This window comes from Vicugna pacos, chromosome 10, assembly GCF_048564905.1.
Source record: "Vicugna pacos chromosome 10, VicPac4, whole genome shotgun sequence".
In the NCBI taxonomy this organism is placed as follows: domain Eukaryota; kingdom Metazoa; phylum Chordata; class Mammalia; order Artiodactyla; family Camelidae; genus Vicugna; species Vicugna pacos.
The window spans coordinates 17,125,265-17,144,140 of record NC_132996.1 but is presented as its reverse complement, the minus strand read 5'-3'; the positions used below and the strand labels follow the sequence as shown (position 1 = coordinate 17,144,140).

General features: G+C 34.7%; 1 protein-coding gene across 17 annotated transcripts in view; it reads right to left on the bottom strand.

Annotated features, from left to right (window-relative positions):
* The window catches only part of PICALM (phosphatidylinositol binding clathrin assembly protein), a 93,053-nt gene that overhangs the window by 61,660 nt on the left and 12,517 nt on the right, over positions 1–18,876 (bottom strand). The gene's annotated exons all lie outside the window — the stretch shown is intronic.

Here is an 18,876-nt window from a genome sequence, read left to right as displayed (position 1 = left end):
ACATGGAAGCAAGAATAAGCTGAAAGTCAAACACCTTTATGAATACCCTCCCTAGAATGCTGTGTTTGCACTAGTAGAAAGATAGAGCCAATACGTGGTCTATGAGGGGATAGGATTCTCTGTTTATATAAAGTAATTATCATTCTTTTCTCCCTTCAGTTCCACTGAGTTAGCTCTGTTTTTACTTGATTGTAACACTGAAAAACAAAACTGAAAATGGACTGAAAGTTTCTCACTGCAATAAATTTCCAAATAAGAAATGATCCAGGAACTCCAATTATTACTGTGAAAACAGTTAAAACAATGTAAGTTCTAATTTTATATTTCAAAATACAAATAATTGGAAAGAATTACCATAAAGTAGTCTAATATATAATTGTTTCATCACCAAAACTGAAAAAAATTCTTTATAGACCTCAGTTTCACCTCCAATCTGCTTCAGAGATATTACTGGCAAATTCAATTAAGAAAATACTAACTATGGTCTAATTTTGAGAATTAATGAAGAGGCAAATCAAGAAATGAGTTGTTTTAAAGTACACAAAAGGCAAAATCTATAAATACCTTAGTTATGACTACCATAAAGGGAAAAAAAATTAGTAGTTATTTGTGATTTATTAGCAGTTTGTCTACTTTTAAACTTCAGTATTTAATAAATATGAATTCAAATGACCAAGCTTGGCTGTGATTGACAGTAAGAAACATCAATGTAACTATGACCATTTATCTGTTTGTAATCTTTCAAAAATGTTTATTCTATAATAGGTCCAATTACTATACAAGTAACATTTGATAAGCAAATGCATTTTAGATAAGCAGTTATCCTGGCCAGCAATGCCTGAAGAACAAAGCACAAAACAATCAGACTGCCCACGGAACAGAGAATGACATAAGGCTTTCACAATTCAGACTACTTGCAACAAAAATTAAATAGTACATTCAACTTAGTCTGTATGGTTCAGCTTCTGATATTCTACTTTTGGTATTTTAGAATTTGATCTCTGCTTTCTCTGAAACTTCTTCAATAGTACTTTGTTACTGTCCTAAGGCACTGAATATACTGTACTTGCCTTATTCCCAAAGTTAAATTTTCTGTGTCTCTCAAAGCATAATTTACTGGGAACAAGGCCTATCTATGCCCTGCTCATTTTGAATCCTTTAAAACTTCAAGCAGAGTGGTCAAGTTCTGAACTTAATTATAAGAAGTTATATTCCTAGCTTCTTTCTTTTATGGTTTTATCTTTACACATCTATATTTTTCTACATCCTTCCAGAAACTACTGATAAGCTATTCAACTCTTAAATATAAGCTACTTTCTCACAGTGGCATCAACAGTCATTTTACTCCTCAAAATCTTATTTTTGTTTTCAAAATTGAACCTGTCACAAATTTCTTATCTCAATATTGCCCAAAGGTGCTCCTGCCTCTGCGCATGTGTATATACATTCCCTAAAGCCAATCAGTAACCAATCCCACGGTCTCCTCTCCATCCCACTATCACTGCCAAAGTCAGAGTTCAGATTCTATTTTTCCTTAACTAGAGGTTACCAGTTCTGGGAGCATTCAGAAACTGGGGAGAGAGATTACCATGCTCTGAGGGGTTTTACTGGCATTTAAATATCAAGGATGATGGAGACTGTCATGCAATGCACAATTAACATTCCAGAATTAAAAACTGTCCCACCCAAAACTGTCCTCCTTGAGAAAATGTTGGACTGACTGGCCTCTTGACTTCCAATGATACCTAATCTGGGGTCTCACCCATTCCATACTCCCAAACATTCTCTAAACCCTCCACACAATCACTAAAGCGGCACATAATTCTACACTTGCACTATTTACTTCCAAATCATTCTCTTCTACCTCATTGAGAGATTTTTTTAAAGGTATCTGGAAAAACTTTTGTTAGTAATTTCCATACTCTTAATCACGGAATACACTGCTAGATTAGTCAGACAGAGCTTAATCTTACATGAAGCCAAAAGTATAGATTGTTTCAAAAATTAGTATTTTATATATTAGAATATATATATTCTACCTATGCTGTATTTTCCCTCTGTGATCAGCTCTTCTCTCTGCATCACTTTGCCTCAGTTACACTGATGTCTCTTTTGCAATGCCTCCCACGAGCCAAGTACCTTTATGTGCTCAACATTTCTATTCCTTCTGCCTAGAATACTCTTCTCCCATGTATCCACATTTTCCTTACTTTCTGGCTCAATTCCTATAGATCTTTGCTCAAAGGTCATCTTTTCAGATGAACATCTCTAAATATTTATAAAAATTAATGTAGATTTAACAGTATTCACCTACTTTCAAACTCTTACTACACCCCTTACTCTTGCTTTCTTTCTTTCCAAAGCACCTGCCATCACCTATCTTATTTTGTTTAATGTCTTTCTCTCCCAATTAAAATATAAGTTCCATGTGGGCAGGGCTCTATTACGTTCTCTGCTATATCTCCAAAGCCCTAGAATAGTGCAAAGCATATAGTAGTCACTCATATTTTTTGAATACATTCATTTTAGTATGCATATGGACAGTCCTAACATGACCTTTTAGAAAGCATCCAAAATGGTGTTTTTTTAACAAAGACTAAACCAACAATTTCCAATTCTTTGCACAACCTGCTATTCCCAAAAGGTTGAAGAACAAACCTGAGCCCATGAGATGTGAAAACTTTCAAATTTCAAGTTAAAGGGAATCTAACAAATAATGGTTAAAATTGTAACCCTATGAAAACTATATAGTATGCTTTAGGAATGACCACATAAAGGAAAACTCCAGAAGCCAAAATGTAACACTTCACATGTAACAGGGAAAATGAGACAAGAGTTCAGGCATGAATTCAGAGTAGACCAAATGCAAAACCAAAGATACACAAACATTACTGGGAGAAAAAATACCGCATAGTTACACAAACTCTACAGAACACACTTCCCCATAGTATTTTAACACACCCAGTCATTTTCTCCATGCAGTAATTTTTTCTCTGAACAATGTTTCTACTATAGCAGTAATTTGAAAATGCTTCTAAGTCTGAACTCCAACAACTTGGGAAGGGAAATGTTTTCCCCACCTCTGACTAACCAAAAGCAAATCATTTCAAACAGAAGTTGAGCATATCATGGGAGTCTTGATAGCTACTGCTTTTCTCACTCTCAATTCAGATTTCACTTCTTAAAAAGCACAAACTTGGTTTTAAACTTCCCTTACCATCAAAAGGCTTCCAAAGTAGAAATGCATCTTTTAATTCTTTTAGTTATTTACCTTAAGACTATAAAACTGAAAAATGTTTTTTAACATGATTAACAAATCCTAAACCCTACACTCAAAAAAGTAGTTACTATATGGCATATAGGTTCTCTGCTTTAGGTATACGTGAGAAGCCATGAGGATTTTTAGTTATTTAAGGGCAGGAAGACAATAGGGTTACTACAGAAATAAAGAGCCTTTTTCCACAGAGACAGTGGAAGGAACCAATTCCTACTATACAAAAAAAGCTCTCACTTTTATTATTTAATATGTATCTCCAACAAACAAGGTCTGAGGTAGATAAAGTAAATGTTAATTGCATTAACACAGGTAAGGCCCTTGCCCATAGGTAAGGTCACAGGAGCTCACTAGTAAAGTAACAGATTCGTTAGCAGAATTAAATTTTTGTAAAAGATAAGGCTTGGAAACATATAGGAAGTGAATATCCAACTAGCCAATTTAATGCAAGTCGTAAATTTCTAACTTAAAACAAAAATAGGTTTAAAAAAATTAGTGAAATGTAAAACAGTACTTTTGTAGTCAGTGGAAAACAAAAGTTCAGCGAAGTACAAAAAATGTAGAAGTATCCAGCAACCAGATGGTTTCATTAATCTTATAGCCATATAAGCCTGTACAGATCTCCCCAGGCAGGGTTCACCAGTTTTAGAAACTTACAGTATTTGGGGTTTACTCCAAAGCAAGTCAGGCAACACAGCCAGTGGCAAGCACCATTAGCTGAATGTAGACACCTCAAGTTCCCATCTAAACAGGCACCAACTAGGCTATATCAAAACTATGCTGACACTCACGCACATTTTCTAATAAATGAATTCGCCTATAACGAATACTAGTCTTTAAAACATAAACAAACAAAGCCTGATATATCATAATCATTTAGCCAAATACTACTGTCTCTTTCAAAACGGTCACTTTGAAAGATACTCTTTTTGCAACTGTCTTCAGAACGGATTAGAGTAACCTTAAGACTTATCTCTTCAATCATCTAGAAAACTGGAGATACACTCAATTGGAAAGGCAAATTAAGTGGTTCATCCAATGTTGCTTCACTGATCAGATCTTTGAAATTTTTCCTGGGTAGGAGTACAAATAAAGAACAACTGTTCACCAAGGAACGGTAACTAGAGGATATGAAAATAGTTTCTGAACTTTTGCTATAAAGTATCTGCACAATTTTTTTCACTTAGCAAAAATTTGAAAGTATTTAGAAAACATGCAAGTTGAAATCAGACTTCAACCAAAAGATATCTAGGAAATGACATGAACAATCTTGTCTGACTCAATTAAATTTTTTGTGTAAGGGGTCACAAAATACAGTCCAAATTAAGACATAACTACTACAATTTTTAAAGTTTGTGGGGTCCTCTGTGAGAAGCATCATACATCTTTACATAATTTTCATTAGAATTAACTCAAAAATACAGTCTTCACAGACTAATTTATATCTCAAGAAATAAATCTAAACAACATTTTAATTGGATGTTAAAATTAAAACAAGGGAAAGACTCACATAGAATGCTCAGTATAAATAACAAGGATTGAGTTAATCTGAAAAGAGGAGCAAAAGGGACATTCAAAGTATTGAAAAGAAATGAGAAAGTTAGCCAAGTAGCTTTGATAAAAATACACGAAGCTAAGATATCTAAGTCACATTATAAGTGGACATGTCCAATAATGAAGGAATAGTTCATTAAATGACAGCCGTCTGACAATGAAATACTATGAGGTCAGCAAATACATGGTAAAAAAAAAAGTTGAGAGAGGAAAATGCTCACAGTATATTTTATCAAAACCATATTAAAGAACAATAAGAGTAAGATTCCATTTTTTCAAATCATAGATGTACTGTATTTTCTGATATATACTGTATTTGCTCAAATACAGGTGATAAAGAACTGAACACTTTTGAAATTACTCAGCAACTAATTTATATATGAACAGGCAGATAAAAGTTAAAACCAATATGTAAAAGAATTCTATCACTGTTATTCCCATAATTTTACAAATTTCAGTAAGCATCTCTCATGTCACACAGTAAATACCAATCCACTACCGTAATTCATTCCAGATTCTTTGGAACATTATCATGATCGATGGCAGAAAGGACAGCATTGACATGTTCCTTTATTTCCTCAAGGATGCGAGGAAGAGGTGCTATAAGCACAAGAATTGCACAGTGTAATAACTGGAAATTTGGTAGCCACTCTTGTGCAGATAGGCCAATATTTCGAACACAAGTTCAATTATTCACCATGGTAGGTGAGTCTTGAGGAATCTCCAGAACCCACAAAGGAAGTAAGGCAAAATGCCATTTTACTAAAAAACAAACAAACACAAAAAAACCAAGGTGCAGTTGTAGGAAAATTCAATCTGTCAACACAACCAGGTGCTGTTTCTGTCACGGTGTCGTCTGCAAAATGAATGGGCTAAGGATTCACATATGTGAAAACTAAGAAATGTACAGATAACTCTACAATCTGATAATAGTTTATTAGTACAGTTACATTAGTAGTATACTAGTATAGTTATATTTAACCTTGTTACTGAGTAGTAAGTTTCTTCCTTTTAACTGTTGTTTTTTTAAACATTTTTTATTAATTTATAATCATTTTACAATGTTGTGTCAAATTCCAGTGTAGAGCACAATTTTTCAGTCATCCATGAACATACTCATTGTCATTTTTTTCTCTGTGAGCTACCATAAAATCTTGTGTGTATTTCTCTGTGCTATACAGTATAATCTTGTTTATCTATTCTACAATGTTGAAATCCTGTCTATCCCTTCCCACCCTCCGCCCCATTGGCAACCATAAGTTTGTATTCTATGTCTATGAGTCTATTTCTGTTGTGTATTTATGCTTTGTTTTTTTGTTTTTGTTTTTGTGTCTTAGATTCCACATATGAGCGATCTCATATGGTATTTTTCTTTCTCTTGCTGGCTTACTTCACTTAGAATGACATTCTCCAGGAGCATCCATGTTGCTGCAAATGGCATTATGTTGTTGGTTTTTATGGCTGAGTACTATTCCATTGTATAAATATACCACATCTTCTTTATCCAGTCATCCGTTGATGGACATTTAGGCTGTTTCCATGTCTTGGCTATTGTAAATAGCGCTGCTATGAACACTGGGGTGCAGATGTCATTCTGAAGTAGGGTTCCTTCTGGATATAAGCCCAGGAGTGGGATTCCTGGGTCATACGGTAAGTCTATTCCTAGTCTTTTGAGGAATCTCCATACTGTTTTCCACAGTGGCTACACCAAACTGCATTCCCACCAGCAGTGTAGGAGGGTTCCCCTTTCTCCACAGCCTCTCCAGCATTTGTCATTTGTGGATTTTTGAATGATGGCCATTCTGACTGGTGTGAGGTGATACCTCATTGTAGTTTTGATTTGCATTTCTCTGATAATTAGTGATATTGAGCATTTTTTCATGTGCTTATTGATCATTTGTATGTCTTCCTTGGAGAATTGCTTGTTTAGGTCTTTTGCCCACCTTTGGATTGGGTTGTTTGGTTGTTTCTTATTAAGTTGTATGAGCTGCTTATATATTCTGGAGATCAAGCCTTATCAGTTTCATTTGCAAAAATTTTCTCCCATTCCGTAGGTTGTCTTTTTGTTTTACTTATGGTTTCCTTTGCTGTGCAGAAGCTTGTAAGTTTCATTAGGTCCCATTTGTTTATTCTTGCTTTTATTTCTTCTAGGAGAAAATTTTTGAGATGTATGTCAGATAATGTTTTGCCCATATTTTCCTCTAGGAGGTTTATTGTATCTTATGTTTAAGTCTTTGATCCATTTTGAGTTCATTTTTGTGTATGGTGTAAGGGAGTATTCTAGTTTCATTATTTTACATGCTGCTGTCCAGTTTTCCCAACACCATTTGCTGAAGAGACTGTCTTTATTCCATTGTATATTCTTGCCTCCTTTGTTGAAGATGAGTTGACCAAAAGTTTGTGGGTTCCCTTCTGGGCTTTCTATTCTGTTCCATTGGTCTATCTGTCTGTTTTTGTACAAATACCATGCTATCTTGATGACTGTAGCTCTATAGTATTGTCTGAAGTCTGGGAGAGTTTCCTCCAGCCTCTTTCCTTCTCTTCAGTAATGCTTTGGCAATTCTAGGTCTTTGATGGTTCCGTATAAATTTTATTATGGTTTGTTCTAGTTCTGTGAAATATGTCCTGGGTAATTGGATAGGGATTGCATTAAATCTGTAGATTGCCTTGGGCAGTGTGACCATTTTAACAATATTGATTCTTCCAATCCAAGAGCATGGGATATCTTTCCATTTTTTAAAGTCTTTTTTAATTTCCTTCATCAATGGTTTATAGTTTTCTGTGAATAATTCTTTCACCTCCTTGGTTAGATTTACTCCTAGGTATTTATTACTTTGGGTGCTATTTTAAAGGGGATTGTTTCTTTACTTTCTTTTTCTGGTGATTCATTGTTAGTGTAATGAAATGCAACCAATTTTTGAAAGTTAATCTTGTAACCTGCTACCCTGCTGAATTCTTAGATCAGCTCTAGTAGTTTTTGTGTGGACTTTTTAGGGTTTTCTATATATAGTAACATGTCGTCGGCATATTGTGTTAACTGTTGTTTTTAAATCACCATGTAAAAGAAGAGAGGCTTTTCCCCTTAAAAATTATTCAACAGAAAAGCTGCTATAAATCTTTGCAAATTCTCTAATTAGCTGGTTCTCTCTGGTTATTCTAAACAAAGTTTTTTTGAAGATAATATATTTACCTGAAAACACCTCCATCAGTACTAATTTCAGGTGCTTATGGAGGCCACCAAATCAATTTTTTTAGAAGAGGAATAAAGAATGTAACAGATTTAGGAAGTGGTGAGTGCCTTCAGAAAACTTTAAAAACCAACAGAAGAGAAAGGATTGACTTCCTTTATATCGGTAGCAGAGGAAAGAAGTAGAACTAAAAAGGGAAAACCTAACAGAAGAAAGAATTCAGATGGAGCTAGGTAAACAAAGCCAACCCTAAGGTACTCAACATTATTATTTGGCTGAAATTTAGCTTTTACATCACAGATGAACAAACCAAATTTGCTAAATTGTCTATACTTTAAAAGTGCAAAATAAATTGTTTTAGTTCATGGAATCATCATGTAGTTGCCATAAAATTTTAATCACACACAAAGTATCTTTTTCAAATCAACTCTACTCTACTGTCTTAAAATTATTTACCATTATTTATGCATTGACTCTTTACCAACAAACCTAAAAATCTTACAATAAGAGCAGAAGAAACTTTAAGTCACGAAAACACTACACAGAAAACCATATACTCCTCAGAACTCACTGCCACTACCTTGCTTTTCAAACGGAAGGGTTGGTTTTTCCCCCATTACCAAAATGTTTTAGCCTACCGCGTAAGCATTCCTAATACGAGAAAGTCTGAAAACCTAGAGCTTCTCCTTGGTATTGTGTTGTACTGTGCATTCCAACCACTAGATGGCAGACTGTACAGAGAAACAGTAGGACTACGGCAAGAACAGACATGGGTTCAAACTTAACTATAAACAAACTCCTTAATTTTGAGATTGTTTAGGATTCCAGGTGAGTTCCAAACCTAGACACTTTAGTCCCAAACCAGATTCCAAATAAGGATCTCAGGGGTGAGAGAATCATATTTTGGTAAGCACTATCAAAGCATTTGGTAAGCATTACTTCTGTGTTAATGTTTAACCTACCAGATAATGTAAGATGATAATAAAAAGTTACTTAGTCGAATAAAAACCACTTAATATGAGAATAAAAAAATTTATTTAAACGGAATAGGAAAACAAAATAAAAGCATTACAGTGCTCCAACATAAAAAATAACATGTCCATGAGTATAAGCACAAGGTGTTCTCCTTCCCTTGTCTGAAGATTTGAAGTTTCAGAATTACAATCCCACCTGTAGGAAAGAAAACATACTGAGTATGTATTAAATAATTTAAGAGTTAATGCGAAATTTATAAATTCTTTTTCGTATTACATTCTAAGAATTTATTAATAGTTCAACAGCCCAATTAAGGAGATACAACCAGGATTCTCAAAAAACAATCTAACACTGGATCAGAAATATACAAAACCTGATTTCCTAAGCCAAATAAAAGGTTAACTAATAATACAGTATGAGTACTGTACTTACCTCCACCAATGCTGTAAGCCAGAACAGTCCGGGGGATGCAGAAAAAAACGGAAAGAATTCTTTCATTCCACCAACACCGGGAAAAAGGAGCCAAGGCTTGAGAGACTCTGAATGCAAATGAATTCTCTAAAGGAGAACAATTTATGTGGAGAGGTTCAAAAAACTGGGACTGAGTCTGGAAAAAAGTATGTTATTAGCAGGGGATGATCAAGTGTCCTGGTTTTTCTGGACCAGTCCCGGTTTACACCTGTTGTCCCAGTGTCCCATTCAGATAGCATATACTTTCACTCTCAAAAGTGACCCAGTTTGGAATATAAATTATATGTCACCCTAGTTATAAGTGACCTAATAAAAATCTACATGTAGCTAAGGAATTAATACACTACCACCATCTACTTCCAGTGTATTTGCATTTTTCTATAAGGGCTACATTCTGGTTCTTCCCCAGCCTTCCTAAAATACAAACATGCTTTCATTCTACTTTGTCCTCTCATCTTCAACAAAAACTTCTATGCAAATAATTCTCAAATTTCTTCTCTGAAAGTCAACCTAAGGTATCCTGGAGAGTTAGAGATACTAGAAAGTTTCACCTCTATGTTCGAAAATATCTCATGCTTAAAAAACAACATCAAAATCTCAACTGCAACCTAACTTTTCCACCATTTTGTTTTAAGCAATCTATGTAAAACTAGAGGCTTTGCAAACTATTCCCTTTAAAACAGATTCAGGAATCTTCGTTTCCTTTTATTTCCTACAATGTGGGAGTCTTACACATGTTGATATGATGGTATAAATGTCTGTATATTTATAGATGAAACAAAAGTCCATTTCTCCACTCTAAGATCTAGAGAGAAGAGAAAAGAGGCAAAAAGTCCTTCCCATAGCTAGGTTAATGTTATTCAGTAACAGTCAAGCCCATGTCTAAAAAGTAGAAATACAAAAGAATTTTCATGGCTTCTTTCAAGAATTTAAGTCTGCCTAGGCAGAATAACGAATTGCAGTTAGTCTCTGTGCCAGAGTCTACCTCACCCAGAAAACACAAGTTTCGTGTCCCCAATGCAATTAAAACAATAGAATCTTTATAATCCATTCTCCCACAACTTTGCAAACCTCAGAAACCCTATTTATTCTTCAATATTCACTGCATACTATAATATGCCACATAGTCTTAGGAGTTAGAAATATACAATAGTGGACAAAGTCCCTGCTATCATGAAGATTATATACTAGGAGGAGAGACAATCAATAAACAAATGCACAAATACATGTCAGAGGGTGAAAAGTGCTAAGGATTTCTCAGACCTTAAGAAGGATGGGGCATGTGCTTGGAGAAGGCTGCTATTTATACATGATAATCAGGAGTCTTGGATAAACAGACTTTTGAAAATTATAGTAACAACGGTAGTGTGTCACCAGTGGCCTGGAGGCCTACAGAACTGACTACTATGATCAATTACCATCTTCCACATAATTAAGTTATATGATTCACTTTACATTTAAAAGTCATATATGTCTGCTTTATCTTTGCCAAACCAAAGACATGCTGAACAATAGTCATCTTCTCTAGTTGATTCTGCAAAGCCTCTAGTTGTACATAGACAGGTAAGTAGAGACTGTGGGAATCTCATTTATTTCTGCACATACTTCACAATTAAAGCAGCATGTTCACCTTCAGTGAGTCAAAATGGCACTAACCATTTACTACAGTTCATCAAGTGCCACACATGTGGCAAGTAGGCATCAGAAGCCTACTCTAAGACAGTGGGTAACAAGCAAAAGCCATTTCTGAAAAATCTTTTTTCAACTGCTATAAACAGTAATGACAGATACAGCCAAAAACAGCACCAAATAATAACCCACCTACATGGCTTTAAGTTTTGAAATAATGCTCTATAAGTGGAAAATGTGAGCAATTAATACATTACTAATAAATCACCACAAAATAAAGCCAAAGTATTTTTCCTAGTAAGTTTAAACTTAAGCCTTTAAGTTTCTACAAGAAACAATAATCAATAGGAGTACTTCAGCCAAAAAATTCCATTCTCATACATTTCATAATCATATAACTGATCTTATAAGATTCACTATAACCCTAGTTTGCCTATTTATCACCATTTAAAAAAAAAAAAAGTCCAGAAAATTTCACCCCCTCACAAATGACTTTCTTAAAAAGGCAGAGTATCTTCTGAGATAAAAATCTGCTTTAAAAGCTGCCAAAATTGAAGATGTTACTTTTTTCACTTAAAAATTCCATGTAAATTATGCTTCAATAATACTAAAGTGGAAGAAAAAAGCTACCAGTTTGAATTTAAAAGTCCCAGCTTTGGCCATCAAAAAGTGTTTTGTTGACCTGAAAACAAGACACTTTTTCAGAACTATGCAGGAGGATAGGGAACTTGGTATGTTTATTTAAATTTCAAAATAAAGTTATATGATTCATTTTACATTTAAAAGTCATCAATCTAACCATATTACAGCAAAAATTTAAGAAGACAGTGTTTTAAAGATTACTCTTCTATTAAAAGTTGACATGATGACAACTTACTCTGCACACCATACAGTTAATTATGGATTTATTTTCCTTAACTATAGGCTTTAAGTATTTCTCAATACAAGGCATCCTGATAAACAGACCTCTGCTGCTAGAGAATTTACAAAGTGAATTTAACACAACATATATTGTACATGATACTTACAGTGGGTTTTTATTTAGTTCTTCTGCTTCTATGTACCAACTAAAACATGATAATAAAAGACTAGAAATAAAAATAGCTATTCATGCAACCATCTATATTTAGGTAGGTAGATAGATAATATCATGTATAACTTCAAAATCCACATTCTGTCTGTGGATGGATATCTGAAAAGTTCCTCAAATTTGAGAGAATGTATCTTTCTTTTAGTTTGTTATGAGAAGGTAAATATAAATCTTAAATGGTCTAGACAAGTAGCAGAGAAAACTTAACCATCTTTCTCCCTTCAGTTTACAATACCAAACTTGCACCAATTTCCCTTTTGCTGCGATGACAAAGGCTCCCAAAATCAGCCTTCTACCCAACTAAAACGCTACTACGTTGAACACTACTACTTTTAGGGTATGATCCTTGCCTAAACTTGACAAATATTGGAAATATTAACTAGCTTTCTCTTTCACTGGTATATTGGATACCTTCCAGAATGACTGGGATTGGCAGGTGAGGAGAAGGGGTGTCTGTTTTTAGTTCTTTCTATTCCTTTAAAGTTCATTTCTATTAGAGCTCTTCTCTGACTCACACTCTTGGGATAGTCTATCCTAAATGCTGTTCATTCCCAATCTGTTTCGAACAGTAATGATGAGGATGCTAATTCCACCATCACCAAAATTCTGCTCTAGGCTCTCCTTCCAACACTTCCATGCATGGCCCCATCCATTTTCATGTCACTTTTTCCTGTTAGTACAGTCCTAGTACATCAGAATGAGCAAAGGATCTAGGATCAAATTCCAGATATACTGTTTACCATTAAGACTTCAGGTATGTTAATTAGCCACTCAGTTTCAACTTCTCCATTTTATAAATAAGAATATTAGTAATTAATTTTCAAAACAATATACTGTAAAACAACATATTTAGAGTACCTCATAAGCTTTAAAGCATCATTAAATATTAGACATCATTAGTTTTACTTAGATTCATTTTTTTAAAGTGAAATACAGTCAGTTTACAATGTGTCAAGTTCTGGTGTACAGCATAAAGTTTCAGTCATACATATACATACACATATTTGTTTTCATATTCTTTTTCATTATAGGTTACTACAGTGTATTGAATATAGGCCCCAGTGCTGTACAGTATAAACTTGTTGTTTATTTTATATTAGTTTCATATTTTATTGGTGAGTTTTTCCTCATTTTTGTAGACTATTCCTCCATTGCTTTTCCAAAGTAGTAATATGAAACCACCTCAAACTCAGTGACGTCTGCAAAACCTTCTTTAGAATGTTTATAAAACTCAACTTCTTTCACTGTAAAGTGTTAACCAGAGTTACCTGCGCTCAATCTTAAGAGTGGCAAAATCTAGAGATTTCGTCATACTTTACAACAAAGTTCTTTCATATCCATAGTCTTTTGATTATTACAACAGCCTGGTGACGAGGCAAGGGATGCTCTATTACCTCCACTGTAAAGATTTAAATACTTGCCTACCAAAAGTAACACAAACTAGTAGCTATGCTGGAATTAGATTCTTTAAAACAATAATCTTTCCACTAGAGGGATGGATGAAGATATACACATATTTTCTCTCAATTCTGTCTCTCTTCATTCTACATGGTCCAAGTCTTGTCATCACCTTCTCTTAATTATTCTAAAATTCACACATTTCTTTTTAGCCTTTACAAATCTAATTCCTAGTACAGGCAGTAATCACCTGTTGTCTGACATAGTAAATTCTGCTCATTGGCATCATCTTCATTCTGACTACAATGAACTGAAGTTGACTGGGTGTAAGGAAGGAGCCATATTATTCAACCAAAGTTCACAAGGAACAGGTTTCAAGAGATTTGGCATCCCCATCTCCAAGTGCCTCAGAAACTGCAAGCCTTAATTTATAAGCAAGGTTTAAAAAGCCAAGAATATTACAAAACAAAGTCAACTCACCAAATTTCAGGTGACTAGGGTTTACATGAAGTTACATGAGAGGAACACAAAGCAGTTTTCCAGTCATCTGCCCCAGAGATGTAATCATTCTCAATTCGAAGTAACAGAAGAGGTAAACTATGTTAAAAAGGGTCCCAAAAGCCATAATACCTTCTTGGTTGGTCACTGACTAAGTTAGGAAAACCTAACTCTGATGAAGACAAAGTCAAAGAAAAGGCACTTCTAAGTTAGGTCCACAAGACCTCAGATAGGAAGCAGCTTAGACTTTTCTCTTAAAAAGGTTTCCATGTCCTCATAGGAAGAAACGGTTTTCTCCCTGCAGTTTAATCAAGGAGCGTCTCAGCCTCCTGAGCTGCTTTATAAATATCTTTCTAACTTAGCTGCCAGCTGCAACTCTGTAACTAATTTTTTTCTATAACTAATTTTTAACTCGGTACTTATGATTGTTGTTTATTCCCACTCAGCTATGTTATGCAGTGTTTCTGGAATGTGCTACAGAAATCACCTGAAAACAATGCCTTGGTCCACTCCACATCACCAATTCAAAACAATATTTTGCAAGAATATGAAGAACAAAAATAAAGGAGGGTTTATACTGTACCAAGTCAAAAAATCTCATACTGAATGAATACCTAATACAAACTCCAAACCTGATAATACATAATTACATAGCTCTGTGAAGAAAAGTTACAAAAGTTAATGTTGAGAAAAGAAAAATAAAAAAGGAAATACTGCCCGCTAAACCTTAACTTCTAAAACATTAAACAACTGGTTTTACTTCTAAAAAAAAATGTACAAATGGGAATAAGGATAATGTGGTTATAGCTTCCAGATCTGAAAACAGAAGACACCATAGATCATATAAGAACAAACCAGATCTTTCCTCAGGTTTCATACCAAAAGATCAAATGCAGCTATCCTACAACCCTCTTGTATATGTGGTTCTTAAAAACAAGTTTATTGTAGAACAATCCATTAAATTTTCAAACTGGCCTTATAAACTGAAACTAGACCAAGTTCCCCACCACATCTCACCTTAAAGCTAAGAACTGCAATCAATGAAACATTTTGTTTTCTATTCACCTAACATAAATGCTACATGTTTCCAAAATGCTACCCCTCCTTTTCCAAAAATGTTACCTGAAGACAAACTCAGTAGTTAAAAAAGGCATCAACAAGTATTAAAACAAGTTTCCTAGGTATAATTTCATACTGTATACAACTAAAGATTATTCTATACTATACCAATAAGTTGCTTTTACAAAAAGTAAAAAGATGGCCAAAGAGAAAGATAGCTCACACTGTATTTGACAACTTAACTCAAAACTAACTACATGTACATGTACTTGCAAGTAAAAGGAACTTTTCTTTTTTTTGCTCTTCTCTTAATGGTTGTCCTAAGTACACAAAAGGTTGCAAGCCAAAAATGAGTAAGCAGCTATAGTCAGAAAAGCCGATGCAGTACTGGCCTGTTGCAAGTTCTAGGATTAATAAGCAGATATACACAACCTCCATCCACAATACATGTCTATAGTATACACATACGTCAAGAAACATAGTCCTTCTAACAAGCAAGTGAATGAAGGATCTTCGAGACAATAATAATGAATAATGCTTAGCTTTCTGTGGTTCTATGAAATTAAAATAAGGGATAAAAGTAGGTTTGAGCCCTTAATTCACAAATTCATCACTTAACAAAATAATTTTAAATTACTGTGCAAATGAACACATGGTGATGAATTCATTAGTGACGCTCCATTATACACCCTCAACTGATAACCAAAAGCCAACAAAAGCAAGACATTAGCCAGTGTAGATCATTTAGTCTGTGGCAACAGTTAAGGGATCACCACTATCACCCTTTTTCAGGTATCAAATTAATAATCCTAGCATGAACACTATGAACTTATCAAGTGAACTAACTAGCGAAAGATCAAAATGATATCTGAATATTTTCAATTAAGATTCATTCTGTCTAAGAATTTCATATTTAAAAATAGAACAACAAAAAAACTTGACAAAACAGTTCATTATTAGCCTAGTATATTAAATCCATTACCTTCATCAAAGATTTATTAAATATTTACTAATACACTATTATACACCAGGCATTATATTCTGGGTATTGGGGATACCAAGATGAATGAAGCAGTCCCTGTTTTCACGAGAAATAAACATGTACGGGATGCTATGAGAGTTAAAAACAATCACAATCACCACCACCAAAAATGAAAATGCCTCTGCAGAGGGACAGAGGAGCAATTTGATTACAACTGCTGTCCCCTGCTTGCCAGATATGGCTCATCTGACCAACTGAGGGGGAGGAGGAGAAGGGTCCTGTTCTCCCTTTCATATTTTCTCATGAAATAAAGACATCCAACCCCCAAATACATGCCCAAGGGGGCAAACCTGAAGATAAGCATCCTGCGGTCAGCCTGGCCTACCAAAATGGAAAATTCAGAAAAGCAAGCATCTGAAACATGGCTCCTTTATTGTCAAGAATTATATTTTGTAAAATTCACATATTTTTAATAAAGACAGAAGAAAATTCACTTTTCATTGGCCATTTTTCTCCTAAAACAAAATACAGAAAACAGTGAAGCCCCTCCCTCCCAATGACAGTAAGATATACAAGTTAAAACTATTTTTCAAGTAAAGATGATATAGTGGTAGGTAGGACACAATAATTAATGGAGAATGAAGCAAAAGCTCAGACAGATTTCCCTAACCTTAGTTTCCAAAGTACCACACCAAGAACAAAAAAGCTAAAGGGGCACAAATATAGCATTTTAGGATAGCAGAGCAGGAGGTAATTTAGAAAACAAGCAACTGAAGCAAGTAAGGGATTTTCCTAAAGTCGTATGGAGCTGGGGCCAGCACACCACATTCCAGTTCAGGGCTTATTCTTCTTAAAGCATAAAAAGTACAAGAAGTTGCTGTTTCCAAATGTAATCTTACATATTTACAGAAATTATATTTCTCAAAGAAAAGCATTCTTCTAACTCTATCCCATTCCCTAAAAGTTCTCTGTGAGCTAAAAGATTCCCCAGATTGCCTGACTTCCACTCAAGGTTCTTCATCACCATTTAAGCATTAAATTTATTCTCTATTCTGTCCTTTTATTAGTAATGTTCCACTTTATGTACCTATACAAGAGAGCTAATAAGACTATCCAATAAATTTTTTTATAAAGATCAACTGCGTTAATACACGTCAAGTGCTTAAGACAGAAAGAATTCTTTTATTATCCCCATTATGCAGGTTATGTTCTAAACTAAACTGATTTGATCAGATTTTGTTAATGCTGAAGACTGAAGTTTCCTTAAACTTTTACAAAATCTCTATCTTCAGACCAAAATTAGGAATATGTTATTACTCTTTAGAGAGCATTTTCAGTAATTCATTCCTGTGCAATCTACAGACTCAGAAATCCCCCAAACTTTAGATATTGCCACTATTAATGCAGTCTATAATAACTGAGTTAAATTAAAAATCTAGAAGCAGTAAAATCTCATTCTTGGCTTCAAAAGCAGGGAAACTTTTTGCCTTCTTTATTTTAAAACTGGTAGTAGAAAACAGTACAACTTTGAAAATCAGCTCTAACTAGCTATAGTCCAACTTTACCTACAGAAGCCAAAAGCTATCAGGAAATATATCTGAAGGTCTTATGATTAAAATCCATACTCCCTCTACCATCTCACCTCAGATAATTGCTCCAACTATATTTCTCCTTACACCCAACCTATCCTTCCTCTGGTCTCAAAGCATGCCATTTATCCTCTACAGTTAAACAGATTCCTTTGTTTCCCAAACACAGTTTCAGCTTTCCTACCTACAAATGTTTGCTCATGCTCTTTCCTCCACTTGAAATGCCTACTGCTCCTCACTGATTATCATTTAAGGTCCAGTTCTCCCCCTCATCAAAAGCAATTATCTTACTCTCCCTCTAATTTTCAATATTTGTTCTGTGCTTATCTCACACTGCCTGGTAATATAGCTATCTGTATATGTCATCTTCCTCACTAGACCAAGGGCATGATCAGTGATTTCACTTTTAGATTTCTCCATAATCTCAACACAGTAATTTGGATATAGAGTAGATACTCAATGCACACTTACTAATGAGTATACTAATTTCCCCTAGACAAAGTCTTGTTCGGTAAAAATGAGGCTTTAAAAACCTAAAGAAACTGAAAGTTAATGTATCCTTTGTATATTAAATGATTCCAATTGTTAAATCACATAAATCAAACATGCCCCTAAGCATCTTATCAAACTTCTCCTTTTCATACTGACCATCGTCAGATGATAAGATGGTTTAAGTTCATTCACAAATTTGGAACTCAACTCCACTAGCAGACAAGCCCACAAAAGCCATGAGATCAGTGTACCTTTATTTTATTTATATGGCAACCCAAACCACCATGTATAACATTATTCAGACATCCAATTTCAGGTGCCAAAGCTCATCTAGCCCTATACACAAATGGCAACAGGATTGTACATCCCTTCTTCCCAACCCTTTCAATAGCCCTACCACAAATTACTAGGAAAAAGGAAAGAGCACTTCTCCAGTTCCATTGCGCTAGCATTTGAAGCTAGGAAAGCAGCCTAATAAAGGGGGGAAAGGGGATTCTCAAATGAGGATTTGGGGAGGAGGGCTCTCTGAAGAGACCAGAGTTTATCAAGATAACTCTTGTCCCTACAAGACATTTAAGGGCTCTCTCTCCAACCTCACCTTCCCTCTACTCCAGCGAACACTTCACATTCCACCCTACAGCACTACTTAAAGTTTACCCCAGGCACATCAAAATGCT